Here is a 15666-nt window from a genome sequence, read left to right as displayed (position 1 = left end):
TGCTCGTTATCCTCCCCACCCACCCACTCCCAAACACACATTCAGAAAACGTTCGCCCATTACCCCTGACATTATGAGACAAATCTCAGCTGAGTCACGGCTCTTAATGGGCTTTCAGCCCCCAACAGAGTAATGACGGCTGTTACGTAAAAACACCAAAAAGGACAACATATTCTGCTTCCCCCGCCAAAAAAAAAACAAAAAACGAGCTCTTCTGTTTCAGCGCTTCTCTTCTGGGGTCTCCCATAACCCAACCACTCGCCGTGCGATGGATCTTACAGTCGCGCTCCATGCGCATTTGACCACTTGGCCTGTTTTTGTGCTCCACGTCCTCAGCTTGGCATCTGCCCGCCTTTGTCTAACCAGAGAAAAAGATGGGTTATTAAAGGGACCCTGAATAAAAGGCCTTTGAAGTTTTCTCCGGCAAACGGCGGAGAGGATAGGGGAGACAGTTGGGTCTCTTCTGCTTGAAATAGTAATTATGCTAACGCTTTGATATTTTGGATACTGGGAGAGCGCGTTCGAGTCTCCTATTCTCAGTGCAGGAACAGAGAGGAAAAGAAATCTCTTGGATAATAACCGCACTGATGCATGGAAAAAGCTTTATTCCAAAGTGACTTCTGAGGAGTTTTTTTTCCCCCTTTCCCTCGCAAATCCCAACATGAAGCACTAATTGATATTGAGCCTACTGACCAGCTTCTTCTTCTTCTTCTTCTTCTTTTTTTCCACTCCACTGATGGCACAACGCCATAAACCAAAGCATAAAGGTTTCAATAACGATCATAGATTCGTTCAGAATTTAATCTCAGAAAATCAAAAGTGATCTCGTTTATTGACATTTTTCACATTTTTGTCAACTTCAATGGTTTTTGTTCAGATTTTATGCAACAAACAAAACAAGAAAAGTACATTTACATCAATTCTGAAAATTGTGTTGCTTGTTTTCAACCTCTTTCAATTATAAAATCCAATCAGAAATCCAAAAGTCAAAAATGTTCGACATTTGACAGTCAAAAATTTCAGACTTTATGAACTCAGAAAATTTGTTTTTTGGCAGAAATGTACTCTTCCTTTTTCTTTCTTGCTCCCTACCATGGAACTAATACACCGTCGTAGACATCTCCTCTGCCATCTATGTTTCGGAAAATCCACGGCTGTGCCTCAATGATGTACTCACAGGAAGTGAAGAGAGAGTGACTCTTACCCTTTGGCGCCCCTTTCTGTTACATGAAACCCACCCCTGCTGTTTGACCGACTCCCTCTCCCCACCCTGTGCTGCAAATGAAAACAAGGATGTGGTCCAAAGTTAAAGGAAAGGGAGGAAGAAATTGAAATCTTTCATGCTGGTTGTTGAGCACAAAAAACAAAAAAGGCTCATAGAACAATGTCGATAGGCCAGTTCTGACAAAGTGCAAGATGGATGGCGAGGGATGAAACGGAGGTCAGTCCCTGGATGAGTTGAGAGAGAGACCCAGTGAGCGGTGGCGCTTATGGGCCGTCGGGTCCGGCTGTCGACTCAGCCCAGAGTCTGTCCTCTCCCTGAACTTAGACTCAGGCAGGTGACACAACTCTTCGTCTCACAACAGCCGATATCAATAACCGCATCAGAAGTAAGCGATGGAAGAGGGAGGGAGCGGGTGGTGTTTGTGGGAGGGGCAGCCGTTTTGTTCTTCTTTCTATTCTTAACAATTGATAAAACAGGAGGTTTATTGCTAAAGGCTGGGGCCCTCTATAAATATACCACCAACGCAAAACTCCAGAATAGTCCTTCTGTCGCTGATGGGTTATTTTCCCTCATTAGATATTTTCTAAAGCTGGTGGAAAATGTCACTTCGATACCATTCATGTGTGAATGTGAAACATGTGTGAGAGACGTTAGAAAAACCCAGAAAACATGCTGGATGTGACCTTGAATCTTCACCTGAATTACAGCTTTTGTCAAGCTGCAGCTGATTAAATATACATGGTGTGGCATTTTCATACATCACTGTCAGCAAACAGCTGAAGGCAGCATATTTAGCATCTCCCCGAAAGCTCCTGGTTATTCTGGATGTTGGAAGTCTGTTTTATTTAAGCTGGGATTACAACTGACTGATTATAACTGTTTTAGTTGGTAAAGGGGATAATTAAGGGGAAATCTGTTAAGAAGTTGTGAACGGAAAATATCTTACCTTATAAAATCTGTCCTTTCTGCTACAGTCACTGGAAGTATTCACTTACTTTGCTCCTTTTTTCACATTTTAAGGGTGTTTTCACACCTGATAGTCCTGTAGACTTGGTTTGATTAGAGACCAAAGTTGCAACATTTGTTCCATTTTCAGCTGCTGCGGTTCGCTGTCACACTGCACTGTGCCAAACAAAACACACCCTTTGACAACCGGTTTGCCTCCTCACCTGTGGCGGCGCTGCACCAAGAATAACCGAGAAATTACAAAAAAAAACCTCTGAAGAAGACTCTGAGCGCAAGTCCCTTTTTTGTGAAATGTGAAATTTTAGCAGAATTTTAGCATCGTAGAATTTCTCTTTTGTCTTTGGCAAAAGACCGTAAGTAATTTCTCCTGCTAGCGATATAGATTCGAGCGTTTGTTTTGGTGCCATATCGTCTCACCTGGATTTTTTTGACACTGGTGAAAAAATGCATATGGCGATATCAACCGGTGATGTCATTTAACTCAGCGCCATGTTGTGAGTATAAAGTATAGGTGTAAACTATGGATGTTCCAAAGTGTCAGGTCACTCCTCCTGACCAAACTTAACTTTCCTTACCAGTTGTAGAAAACCCTAACTAGCTGTTAGCCTGGGTTGCTAACTCACTCGTTTGGTGTGAGACTCTATTTCTCACTCTCTTGCTCTGCCTACATTAATCTCACTCTAAATAAGGAAAGTTCCTGCACTCCGAGAGCATGACGCGTTTCCATTACTGCTGCTCGTTTCACTCAGATAGCTCTCTACGAGTTTCTGATTGCTCTGCAGATGCTCGCAGTCTTTGTAGGGTCACTGTCCGTACGAATCAGTGCTGCTGCTCTAGAATTTTACGTGGGACGCGTTGATTTAGGGTGAGTTTCCTCTCTCTCAGCATCAAAGGTAAATTCTATCAGGAATCCACAAATCACTTCATTTACAAATCAATATTTAAGAACGGCGTCGTCCGCATGTGTGGCAGCCCAGTTCTTTATTAACAGTGTTGGACCAGGAGGCATCCCGGGAAGGCTGCCAAGCTCTGAGAGCAAATAAAGTTCTGCACTTTAACAGCGGTATGTCAGTCTGTTAAAGTCAACCACAAAGCACTGATTACACAATTTTTTCCATCTGCACCCGTCCCGCTCCAGGCTTCACTCCCAATCTGACAGCTCCATATGAAGCCCAGGACTGATCGCTGTTTCATTAAGGTGAAGACGCTGACTGCATTGTCTTCTATAGGTAAGATATTCACTGCGTAATAACGCCGATTCAAAACACGAAACTCTGTGCTGCCATTTTAAAAAAATATTACACATTTGTTTTACTTTCTCACTGCGTTGTTGCTGCAGGAGGTGCATTCAATATTGATGCTCCATAAGTGCTGTACAGTGGCTCTCAGCTCTTGGTTTATGGCCTATAGGGAACGGCAAACAGAAGCAATAAAGCTGAAGGACTGTAAACCAGAATAATTAGCTAAAAGAAGCTAAAACATGGTCTGCTGTCTGCCAACTGTTTGTTCTAATTTCATATATTGGTGGTTTTTAAAATATTGATTAGATCAGAGCCAATTTAATAACAAAATGCATTAGATGTGTAGAAACATGACTTGACTGACTTATGAATTAAATTTTAAAGTATGTTGTTCCTGCTGTACCAAGTTTGCCAAAGACAGTTTTGGTGACGGTAGATGACCTTCCAATAGTCCATGTGACTGTGAAATGGATGTGGAAGACCACCTGTGTTTCCTTTACAAATGTGTGCTAAAGGTTGTCCGTTATTCCGCTAATGCCGAAGAAACGTTCGCAATTTCAAAATTGCAGTGTTTCCATTAAATGAGAAACGCAATTAAAATCACACAAGAATTACTTTTTCACGTGATAAAGTTGATAAAAAAAAAAACATACCACAGCATCATCCTTTTCGTCTTCTAATGTTCAGTTGTTGTTTTATTAAAAGTTCTTGTGCTAGGATGATGTGGTTTTTCAGCTGTATTTAAATTTTCCAAAACTGCATCGGAAACACTTTTTTTTTTTGCATCACATGAGTCACATGGTCAACATTTACTACAGATGGAAATGCTGAAGAAGACAACAGGAAGTAGCAGCAGGATGATAGTTTGCTTTTGTTTTTTTGGACCATGTGCAGCTGGTTCCCCAGAGCTCACACACTTAATAAAAAGTTATGTGTCACTCCAGAGTGTTGAATCCGTTGCTCTTCTGTAAAATCACCAACTACAATTTTCTTAAAACTGATCGAATGGAATATTTGTATGCCTGTAAAAGTCCAGTCTTCAGCATATTGATAGGCCTGGCAACGCCTAAATAATCAGGTCGTTAGCTATTAATATCAGAGTATTTTTTATGAGTGCTGACTTGCTGTGTTTCAATTCAGAAATGACATCACTGTCATTGTCTGAAGAGGCTGCCAACAATGAATAGTAGTGTTGCTGACATTATCATCCATAAAAAGGTCTTTCTGACGTCACTCAGAACAAGTCATTTTCACAAAGGAGCAAATGCATCAAAGTTGACGGACTGTCATCAAAAAGTCAAAGCAAGAACATTATAAATGAAAGACACTGGGTAAGTAGGTCTGAACGTTGATGTTTCTCTGGAATGTTACAAATGGATTACCATATTAGTGGTATTAACAAAAAGATCACAAGATATGTCGAGGTATAGTTCGGTTATGGCTTTGCACAAACAATTCTCTCCATATTTGGCCTCATGAGCACATGTTGTCTAATGAATATACTAAGCTATGTTTTCTTTAAGTACACAGAAAACACCTTCTTCTCTAGCATATGACTATGGTATGAACGGTTACTCCATGTCTGTTAGAAAAAACGTCAACCCAGCCAGGAGGTTATTCAAACTGGAATGAATGTGTGCAGTGAGTGTTACAAGAAATACCAGTATTAGCAGAAGGATGCGGTTTGGGAAGAGAAGGATTTTAACTCTCAAATATCTCCTGGCTTTTTTAAAACTAATATATCCCAAATCCAAAACTCCAGCTCTCTGTATCTCAATATTCACTGTGTCATGTGGAAACCATCCTGTTTGAAGATCCCCAGACTGAAAAAAGTCTACATGGATGTGCTTCTCTTTTTTCTGGTTATTTCAGCTCAGCCGGTTGGTGTCCTTGTCTATCTCCTGTTCAACTGAAGCCTGGTTGGCTTGTTTGATCAGCTGCGAAAAGTTTTTAACCACATTATGACAAAAACAGATGAATTCTTGTACGCAACGTCTCACCTCGCAGTTTAAAAGTCAAGTCAATTTACTTATTATTATAACGTACTATATATTCGTTTCACACTTCAGCAGGAAGGCAGTTCAAAGTCACCAATCGACAAACATGCAACAAACATTGCATTTCGTCAAATGCCACCATCAAAATCATTAATACTCACCAAATATGTTGAGCAATGTTCCACTTGCTACTAATTAAAGGCAACGCTAAACAGGTGGGTTTGTAGTCTTAATTTAAAGGAACTCAGTGTTTCGGCTGTTTTGCAGTTTTCTGGACGTTTGTTCCAGATTTATGGTGCATAGAAGGTGAATGCTGCTTCTCCATGTTTGGTTCTGGTTCTGTGGATGCAGAGTAGAACCAGAACCAGAAGATCTGACGGTTGACGGTTGATACAACAACAGCAGGTCTTTACTGTATCGTATTGTGGTGTTTTATAAACTAACAACAGTATTTTAAAGTATATTCTGTCAGTGGAAGGACTTGTTCTTCAGGTGATACAAGACCGACTTGGTAACTGTCTTTACGTGTCTCTGAAGGTTCCAGTCTGAGTCCATCACCACACTCCAAGTTTGGGCCTGATCGCTGGTTTCTGACTGTAGATCATTCCTCCTTAGATCCAAAGATTACAACTTCATTTCAGTTTTTCAACCTCCCCCTCCCACCCCACCAGTGTGCAGACGGAAGGCAAAGTCGTCTTTCCGTGTCTTTCAGTTAAACGTTTGCCGCTCTCTGGGGAGGCTGTGCTCTCCTCCTGCTGATGTGGAGCAGTCTGTCTTTGTTGTTTTTGGAGGCCAGAGTTACACACTGTGCGCTTCTACGGTCGACTCCAGTTCGGTTCGGCCTATACGTCCTCCGTGACGCTCGCCGCTCCTGCTTGCCTTCTGAGGGTTAGTTAGTTGGTGTGTGGCGGTCAGCCAGGAACATGTGTGAGCAATCTGCAGAGTCAGACTAGTGTGTAGAAGGTGTGGGTGCTTGAGGTTGCAGATGCCCTTTTGTTGTCTGCAGGATGAAGAAGGGTTCCCGTACCTGCTCGTTTGCTGTAATTAAGCCGTAATGATACCCTCTCTGCCTCTGGCCTCCTACACATGATCCTCAGAGGTTTCCTCGCCAGAGTTTTCAGCTGAAGGTGTAGCTTTCTGTCATTTGTTGAAAGAAGAGAGATGCTTGAAAGGAGTTCTCTGAACCCTTTGGATCCTTAAACGCTGGAACCCCCAAGGCCAAAAAAAGGCTGTTCGCATTAACCTCCAAACGTGGACACCCTGCCCTCTGAGAGTAACCCCTGACCTCTACCTCCACTAAACATCTAACCTCCACTCAGCCCTCTCAGAGACATAACAGAGCCCCTGTTAGATTATAGACTTCCTGACTGCGTATTGGCCAGAGCCACATTCAGGGCGGCGTGGGTTTCACGTTATGGTTAGACCAAACACTGCGGTTCAGATTGCTACCACGAGATGAACTTTAGCGTTTATTCCAGCATGCAGCCTTTCAGACTTGACTCCCCTTTGTTTGTCCCAGAGGAGTTTATTAGTATAATGTCCTCCCCACCTCTGGAACAACAAACTCTCTGCGGTTTCATACCCTACCGGAGCAGCAGATTGAAGCGGATTCAGTTTTCCAGATTAAAAAAAAGAACAAAAGAGCGCTCCAACCAGTTGTTTTTTGGGAAGGGGAAGAGAGCGACGGTGGCTCTAATACATTGTTTATGGAAATGTATTTTTTCTGTTTGTTTTCCTGTCAAACATTTGCCAACTCAGACTTGGCACTTAACATAAGCTCCTGAAACCAGTCTCAGTGTGAGTAATGAGTGTACGTTTATTCCAAGAAAGGTGATAACCGCAACAGCCAAGAAGCAACATGCTCCCTCCTCCGACCTACATGGTAGCTTATTCAACTCACATGACAAATGGAATGCCTTTGCTCTATAAACAACCGGCATGTGGGTGTGAAACTTAAAAGCCTGCGCCGTAATTATGATGGGTGCCTTTTTTGGTTACTGTACTTCTTCAGAGTAGCTGTCAGCCTAAAAAGCGCGTAGTGACAGAATCAAGCTGTCCGGCAGTTTAAAGCATGGTGCCAGGTTGGTTTTAGCACAAAGACCTATCGAAAATGTTCCCATGGCGTTATCTCCTGGAATGCAGCTTTCTACAAGCAGGGTTCCCACAGAGACAACAGGAACATGTTTCCCTCACCACTGAGGCTGACCAGTCAGCAGGGACGCAACAGAGTTCACAGTTTGCCAGGAAGTCCAGAAGCAGGGAAGACGTCTGGAAGCTGGATAAAGATGGGTGAAGGAGAGGTGAATCTCCTTCAGTTGAATCTGTTTGTCTTTTTTTATGGTTTCATTTGTCTCGGGGTGCATTCACAACAGTTCTGTTAAATCTGCTTTAATCAAATTCTCGTTTGTGTAGAAAGTCTGGTTCGCTTGGGGAGGTGTGAATACATAATCTAACTCTGATGTGGACCAAAAAAGCGAACTCTGCAGTTCGAATGCATATGTGAACGCCATCCGGACCTGGTACTGCTCCAAAGCAAGAAGTGAACTATAGCACAGGGTATCCTGGGTCAATACAACCAAAGCAAACCTGCAAGTCTACCGCTGGCTGAAGAAATTATTGATGGCCGTTTACTAAAGACCAATGAGAAATCTTACAACCCCTAAAATCTGACACAACTCCATTTTTGTTCACATTTTGTTAAGAAGGAAGATGCACTCAGTTTCTTCTTTGGAGGTTTTCATATTTTCTTGAGATCTTGGTGCAGGGCCACCACAAGTGAGGGGGTGAATCGATCCAAGTCTACCACACTATCAGGTGTGAAAACAGCCTTAGTTTTCATTAAGGATGTAGAGATGTGCAAGTCTTCACATTCCTTAACTTTTCCACATTATGTCATGACTTGACACAAACTGAAGTTGATGTCAAGCATGTCTTACATGTAGCTGCTATATTGTGATTTGATATTCACAAGAGCTGAGTTATTTGTTCTTCTGTTTTTGTACTGCAGCTCTACCATTGTATCATTTTCATAAAGTAATGGAAATCTTCCACCTTCAGATGTCAGCAGAATCCTTTTCTGTCCTACCATCACAATTATAAAGGTGTAGCGTTTGCTTAACTCTTAAGGCACGGGAACAGTTTCCTTTGGTTAGATGAGACAGTGGTGGAGCTTTTTAGCCACAGACGCTGCATTTGTGTAAAACAAATGATGTCTGGAAATGAGGAAATGCTATAGGCCTAAATTGTTCTGTGAACCTTGTTAGATTGTATGCCACTATGAAGTCGTTGAAATACCAGGAGAGTTTAGATAAACGTTGGTCTTTCGACGGAGTAATGATCCCAGACTGCCGACCGTATCAACGCGGAAATGGCTCACCAGGCGCAATAATAACCTTCCACTATGACAATCTCAGTCCTCAGAACTAAATGTCACGGAAAACCTCTATTGACCTAAAGAGAATGATGATGATGATGATGATGATCTCGAGAGATTGTGCAAAGAGGAATGGTCAAAGATCCCTCTCCCCAACCTTTAAAATGCTAGAGGAGAAGACCAGTCGCCATCCTGTTGGCAGATGGGGATGGTGCAAAGCTTAGCAAGAAGGGAATTGACAATTGTGGAACCTCTGATTTAGTTTTTGTAAAAGCATTTACCTCTTAATCTGGTGCTGCTGTAAAAAGATTCATTTCAATTAGTAGAAATATGTAATATCTATTACTTAGGGCTTTACATCATGTTATAATGTTATCCCCCTTTCAAAAGCAGACCTGGAGTGTTGCCTTGATTCTTTCATGCATGTTTGAGAAATCCTTTAATCTCTCATGGCGACCATTTAGCTGTGCAAAACACCTAGCTGCACCTAGCCCCGCTTTTGGTGACGAAGCTCCTCTTCTGAGCTGCAGTTTCCCAGCGTCCGAGCTTCCACCTCACAGATCAGCCCTCCCCCCGTTACTCCCACACTCAGCTCCTTTAGACTAGCCGGCAGCAATAAGCAAACACCTGGTGGAACGAGCTGCTTCTCAGTGCAACGCTGGAAAAAACGTTGTTAAAGAATTAATAGAGGAGCCATGTAAGGAGGACTTCCTGAAGGCAGAGTTTCAGATAGAGCTGGGGGGTTTAAAGAGACAGAGGCCCAATTTCAAGGCGTTAAATTACGAAGTCAAATTTCTTTTCAAGTCATATTTATATATATAAATATATATATCTATATAATGCATTTTTATAGCAACTGAAGGCAACATAGTTACTTGATTATGCTATGAGATGGCACTATGTGCTGTTGTTGCGCAACACCCCCCCCCCCCCTCCTTTCTGTCTCTACTCTCTCACTCTCGTACTTCCTCTTCTGAGAGGGGAGATGTGCTACCAGCTCTCCGTCTAACGGGTCCGTTGAGTTTCCTAAATCTGCTGGGATTTACCCTGTCCAGAACTGAAGTAAACTCTGTTTAAGCTGGTTTCGAGAAACGATTCGCCTGGTTATCTGACGGCCTACATCCAGGTGTCCCACCCTTCTTCCCCCTGTGAATTAGCCAGACTGAGCAGCCTACAGCCAACTAGTTTCACAGAGCACACCTGTTAATGGTCGCTCGTTCTCTATTTTACAACTTGCATTTGTTATTGAACCAGGTAGGTTTTAGTGACTCGGGCGAGTCCCAAGGATGATGTTTTACATATGGGCTACCAGCAACCTAAAAACATTTTCCACTTTTTCCTCTCCAGAATCAAACATCACAGCTATTTTACAACCATCAAAGAACTTTAAGGTGACTCATTAACTGAATGTCCACAACATCTTTTAGATTTTCTTTATGCTAAATATTTTATTAGTAAGGCATTTTTGCAAGGGTCAGTACAGCTTAATTCAGTAGCAGAAATAATCAAATAAGTAAAATCAATCATCTAGTCTATCTTTCCCTACTGCTGACACTGAGAACTAAAAAAGGGAACCTTTGAGAGAGACGGACGGAGTTTGGTGTTTCGAACCCCAGACCTGGCTTGATGATGAAGAAGGTGCTGCAGCAGGAGGAAGATGTTGATCGGCGAAGGCCAGGATCTCCGCAGGTCCGATGAATTTCTTCTCCGCATGGATGGTGAGGTCACACAGGACTTGGTGCTGGCAGGAAAAAAGGCACCAGTTCTTCTTCTTTGTCTTTGCCTTTGTCTTCATCTTTGTCTTTGGGGTCAGAACCCAGCCGATGAGAGAAGTGCGATTCGAAGCCACAGATTGTGGGCCAGACGGGTTGGTCTCCATGAGCAGGACAGTCTTCGGCTCCGTGGCCCCGGCTCTTCTTCAGCTGCAGAGTTCTTTGTCCATCTCGATCTTGGCTCGAAGCTGCCCGGAGGATCCAACAAAAGGTTCCTCTTTTGCACCCACCTTATATAGGGTTTATCCGTCTGCTTAGACAGATGATCTCATATCCGTCACTGTCTTAAGAGACATCATGTCATGATGTCTGTGCCAATGTCTCAGGGTTGCTCAACCTCCTATGTCCAAATAAGGTGCTGATCATCTCTGCTCTCCTGTTAGTTCCCCTGTCTCCCTTAGCCTGTCACCTTTCACCTACCATCTACCTCCAACATATCAGTGATGTTTAATTGCAGTTACACCTTTTTACACCATTTCAAGTTCAATGTCAAAATCACATTTATATCACATTTATTTTCTTTAGCTTCTCTGATTTAGCATTCATTTATAATTTTATAACCATAACTTATTAATTATTCTTATTATAATCTTAATGTGAGTTATTACAGATGTTTTTCTGAAAAGAAACCAAGAATAATCCATGATTCTAATTATTTAATACCAAAGTTACATTTGCTTGTTTTTCTTATAAGTGTTCTCACAAATATAAGTGTAAGTATTATTACAAGTAAATCAATATTAATATAAGTATTTTACTTTGAGTCTTATCAAATTACTCAAAATGTTTAGATTTAATTTTTTAAAACTTTCATGCTTTAAAATAGTCTCAGCTATTTTTATAAATCTGCAGGCTGGAAACTTCCTCTTTTTCCAGGAAACCTGCTTTTCTTGTTTCATGAATCTCTCTGACTGACTATGATTTCTTATGATTAGATAGAAAAAAGTAGAATTAAAGCAAAGTTTGCATGAGACAAAAACAACACACACAACTAGATTTATTTTATTGACACTTAAGTCTACTGTTGGGCCTTGATGTCACTTGAGTCATTCATTTTAAAGATAACTTTATTTATTATTACTGTTAAACTTAAATCTCCAGCATGGGGAAGCGGGATGAGCTCGGATTTTCTTGACAGTGCCTTGGAAATACATAATACTGTCCCTTTAAGACTTCTTCTACATCTTTACCAGGGGTGACAACAAATCTATCCACATCTGTATTTTACGCCTGATTGCAAATCTGAACTAAATGAGAATGTTCTGCTTTGCAAATAAAGGCTGGTGTAGTTGGCGTGTGTGGGGGTGTGTGTGTCTGTGGGAGTGTGTGTGTCTGTGGGGGGGCAGTGACATATAAAATAGTTTCCTAAGCTGCAGGGAGCAGCAGAGAGTTGCTTAAATCATCACTCCAAGGTAGCGTTCACATTAAGGACAGCTGACATATTAACGAAATCCAGCTGGAATCACATCCTCCTTTCTCCTTTCTGTAGGATGTGTGTGTACGCGTGTGTGTGTGTGTTGTTTCTCTTTTCAGCCAGCGTCACTCCCTCGCAAACGCTGCTTCTCTCACGCCAGATTTCCATTTGTGGAATAGACCTGACAGGTCACATGCAGACGGATGTACCGAAAGGTAAATTCCTACTAGAAACTCTGTATGGCCCTGCTCTGTTGGCTCGAATGAAGCAGCCAACAGATTGTTTTGTGTAGAGATGCATTTCTCAGTTTATGCGATTAAAATGGTGACACTGGACCACTTGTACAGTACACTACCAATTTTAGTTTCTTGTTCGTTTCTTGTTTTCCGTGTCAAAGGAAGCTTTTGGATTTTTCCGTCGTGCTGATTTTGAATGTACCAAATTGCCTGAAAAGACTTAAAACTGTCGCAGAGATTTTTATTTACTTTTTTTTTATGATAGTGCACGCCTTTGCTAGAGGAGACCATTTTTATTTTAGTTTTTGTTTAATTTTGTGCTTGTTTCATTCTTGGTCCATAAGACGTATAAATAGTGGAACGTCTCGTGAGCACGATTAAGCTGGGGGAAAGTTAGTCTATGTGCTTTTGCCACAGTCCAAACATTGCGTTTAAAGTTTAGATAAATGTACTTTCTGGACACAGGACAGTAAGACAGGCCAAATTAGGGCCACTGTGCACAGAAAGATTGAATAGATTTTCACCAAAAAAACTCAGAAATGTAGCGATTAGAAAAAACAAGAACATTTCAGAAATTCAAGAAAAACTCAGAAAATTTTAGATCAATTTTAGAAAATTTCTAGAAAGAAAACGTGGAAATTTCTGAGTTTCAAAAGTTGAAAATTTCCAAGTTTTTTTTCATAGTAAATTTCTGAGATTAATCTCAAAATTTGAGCATTTTTTTGTGGCAGAAATTTACTTCATTTTTGGAAGCAGCACCTACCTAGTCGTAGGTAGGTGCTGCCATTCTGTTATAAATCTGAGTATATAGCATTTGGAGGCTCCCTGGGAATAAATAAAAGGTTTTTCTTGCAGCTGGAAGAAGTATGTGTGCTCCATTAAAAACGGCATTAGTTATTTTTTCCATGAGCTGCGTCTTTTGGCTTCAGTCAACATCATTATTAATTAAAAAGTAAGTAAAAGTAAGCCAAAAGAAAAGAAGACCGTTGAAGGTTGATAGGCGATAAATTCATCCAATCGCCCAAACTGAATCCAGACCTTAGAACAGTTTCTGGTCATTTTTAATTTAAAATCTTAAATAAAAAATTCAGTGTTCCTGTGTTTATGAAGCTGCTCCTATTGATAAATAATATGTTACTTCATCTCATATTTTCATCGCAGTGCTAAGTCAAAAAGCAGCCTGAATAAACGGCCGCTCAGGAAGCGGCGTTATCACAAAATCGACCTGACTGCCACCCACTTCTACAAACCACATGGATCAATATTTTCATAGTTGTCTCTTTTTCTTTTTTTGTTCTTGGTCCCGTTTTCCCCAAACATCAGCAAAAAATTGCAGCCGCCGGACAGTAAAACCCTGTAATGCACCCGAACCGGCCCAGGGGAGGGGGAGAGTGAGGAGGAGGAGGAGGAGGAGGAGGGCGGGGTACAAAGCAACCACTAAACCGACACTCCAAAAGGGCCTTGCCACGTTGGTGGTCCTCGCATTTTATGGCAACGCTTTAGTTAGAGCTCTCTGGGCTTTCTAGGCTGGGGCGTTCAGAAAAAGGCAAGTAAAAGTGGAATGTTGTAATTTCTTGCAGGTGGGGTATTGATATGACTTTGCTCTAGCTGGCTCTCGGAGAAGTCAGGGTTTTTTTTTTTTGTTTGGAGGGCTTATTTTGGGGGGAAAAAAGTAACACCAGGATGACAAATTAAACATGGTGTGACCAGAATTCCCGCCTCTGTCCCTGGGCAGCAGCTGGACTGCAGATAAACGGCTGCTCATCGCGGTGGGGTGGGAGATGTTGGAGGTGGCTTGTTTGGATAGTTTGACGCTGGCTTCAGATCACAGGTTGAGCGCCTGCTGGCCTGCTAGCCTCAGAGCAAAAAAATAGACTGTGCCAGCCAGTCAAACCCAGATCTGCCCTCCAACGTTTAAATCTTGAAATGTGCAACAACACACATGACCAGCACATGCACCAGTGGAGAATCAGCAACTCCACTCCTGCAACTTTAAACAAGGAATTTTGCAGCAGCACCGCAAAAACACAAAATGTCATCAGGTACCATCTTAGTGCACTAATAATGAGACCAAACTGACTTACAACTTTCCAACGAGATATTGGAGCTTGTTTTAAGTCAATAATTCTGTAAAAAATACTCGTTAATTTTAATACATCTTTAATGTTCTATATGCTAAATGTTTTTAGAACATTTAGTATACTTCACTAAACCCACAACAAGAATTAGAACAAACTTAGAATCTATTGAAACTCCTATTAGTTCATCTAGATAAACTACTCATTACCTTTGGACAAGAATCCAGAGAAATCCCTGCTAATTTATAAATCACAAACTACTTATTCTTAAACATGGGGTTATGCTTTTTGTTTTCTTTTTTTTTTCTTCCGCTCTTTCCTTTGATTTGTTGTTTTGATGTATTTACTTCTAATTCACACTTTGAATCGCCTTGTTGCTAAAAATGTGCTATATAAATAAAATGACCTTATTTTACCTTCACATCCATGGAGTGGTATTTCCAGGGTCCTGCTGCATCATGACCTGGTACGCCACTTTTCCATGACATCTCTGTCTTGTTTTTCATAATAAAAGAACAATTGATTGCATTTGCACGTCAAACAAACTAATTCCTGAATTTTTAAACTCTCTCTTTAATGAGTGTTTTTGACGTTCATGTAAGCTCACATGAAGGTTCAGACTCATGAACCGTCAAACGTTAACTAACTGGAAAGTCGTCAGACAGCTTCCTCATCCGCAGCAGCCATTTTGATTGTTTACAAAAATGACTCTAGCGTGGCTTTCTATTGCAACCACGTGCCGAACGTGTCCCATAGGAGAGGAATGGATGTGATTATCTCTTTGCAATCACGCCTGGGTGTAAATCTGTTTGGAACGGAGGAGTGCTTCTGCTAGGACTGAAACACGAGCTCTCAAGAGTCATTCCATCTCCAGGCGCGGCCGTTACTTCTTTGTGAGCTCTTTGGGACACCAGATAGCGTCATTTCTACAATTAAGTTGCGTTAAAGTCCTTGCTTTCCCGGCTGGCCAGGAGCCGGAGTTATAATTAGGCCCGTCAACCTGAAGCTACGACAGGACCGACAGGCCTGTCGTAGCTTTTGGCCAAATGTTCAGAATTCCAATGATTCTGAACATTTGGCCAATCAGACAGCGTCTTTCTGACATAATGGAATCTAATCCCAGACTTGGTGAAAATGATAAACACAGACGGATAAGAAATCTAATTCTACTCTGTATGTTCGTAAAATAACACGGATCAAATCAGCCAAGGCCAAGTTAAATGCAGACACATTTAGCTCTACAATAAACAGTATGAATACTAAGTAGTTTCCTTAACAGTCAGGATTTAGTTTGGGTTTGTTAGTGAGGAGCCTGTTAGAATCATCATTGGCTTGACTCCACACCCGTTTACCCCAACCCTGAG

The sequence above is a fragment of the Xiphophorus couchianus genome, chromosome 21, assembly GCF_001444195.1.
Source record: "Xiphophorus couchianus chromosome 21, X_couchianus-1.0, whole genome shotgun sequence".
Classification (NCBI taxonomy): Eukaryota; Metazoa; Chordata; class Actinopteri; order Cyprinodontiformes; family Poeciliidae; genus Xiphophorus; species Xiphophorus couchianus.
Note: the sequence above shows the minus strand (reverse complement) of the source record.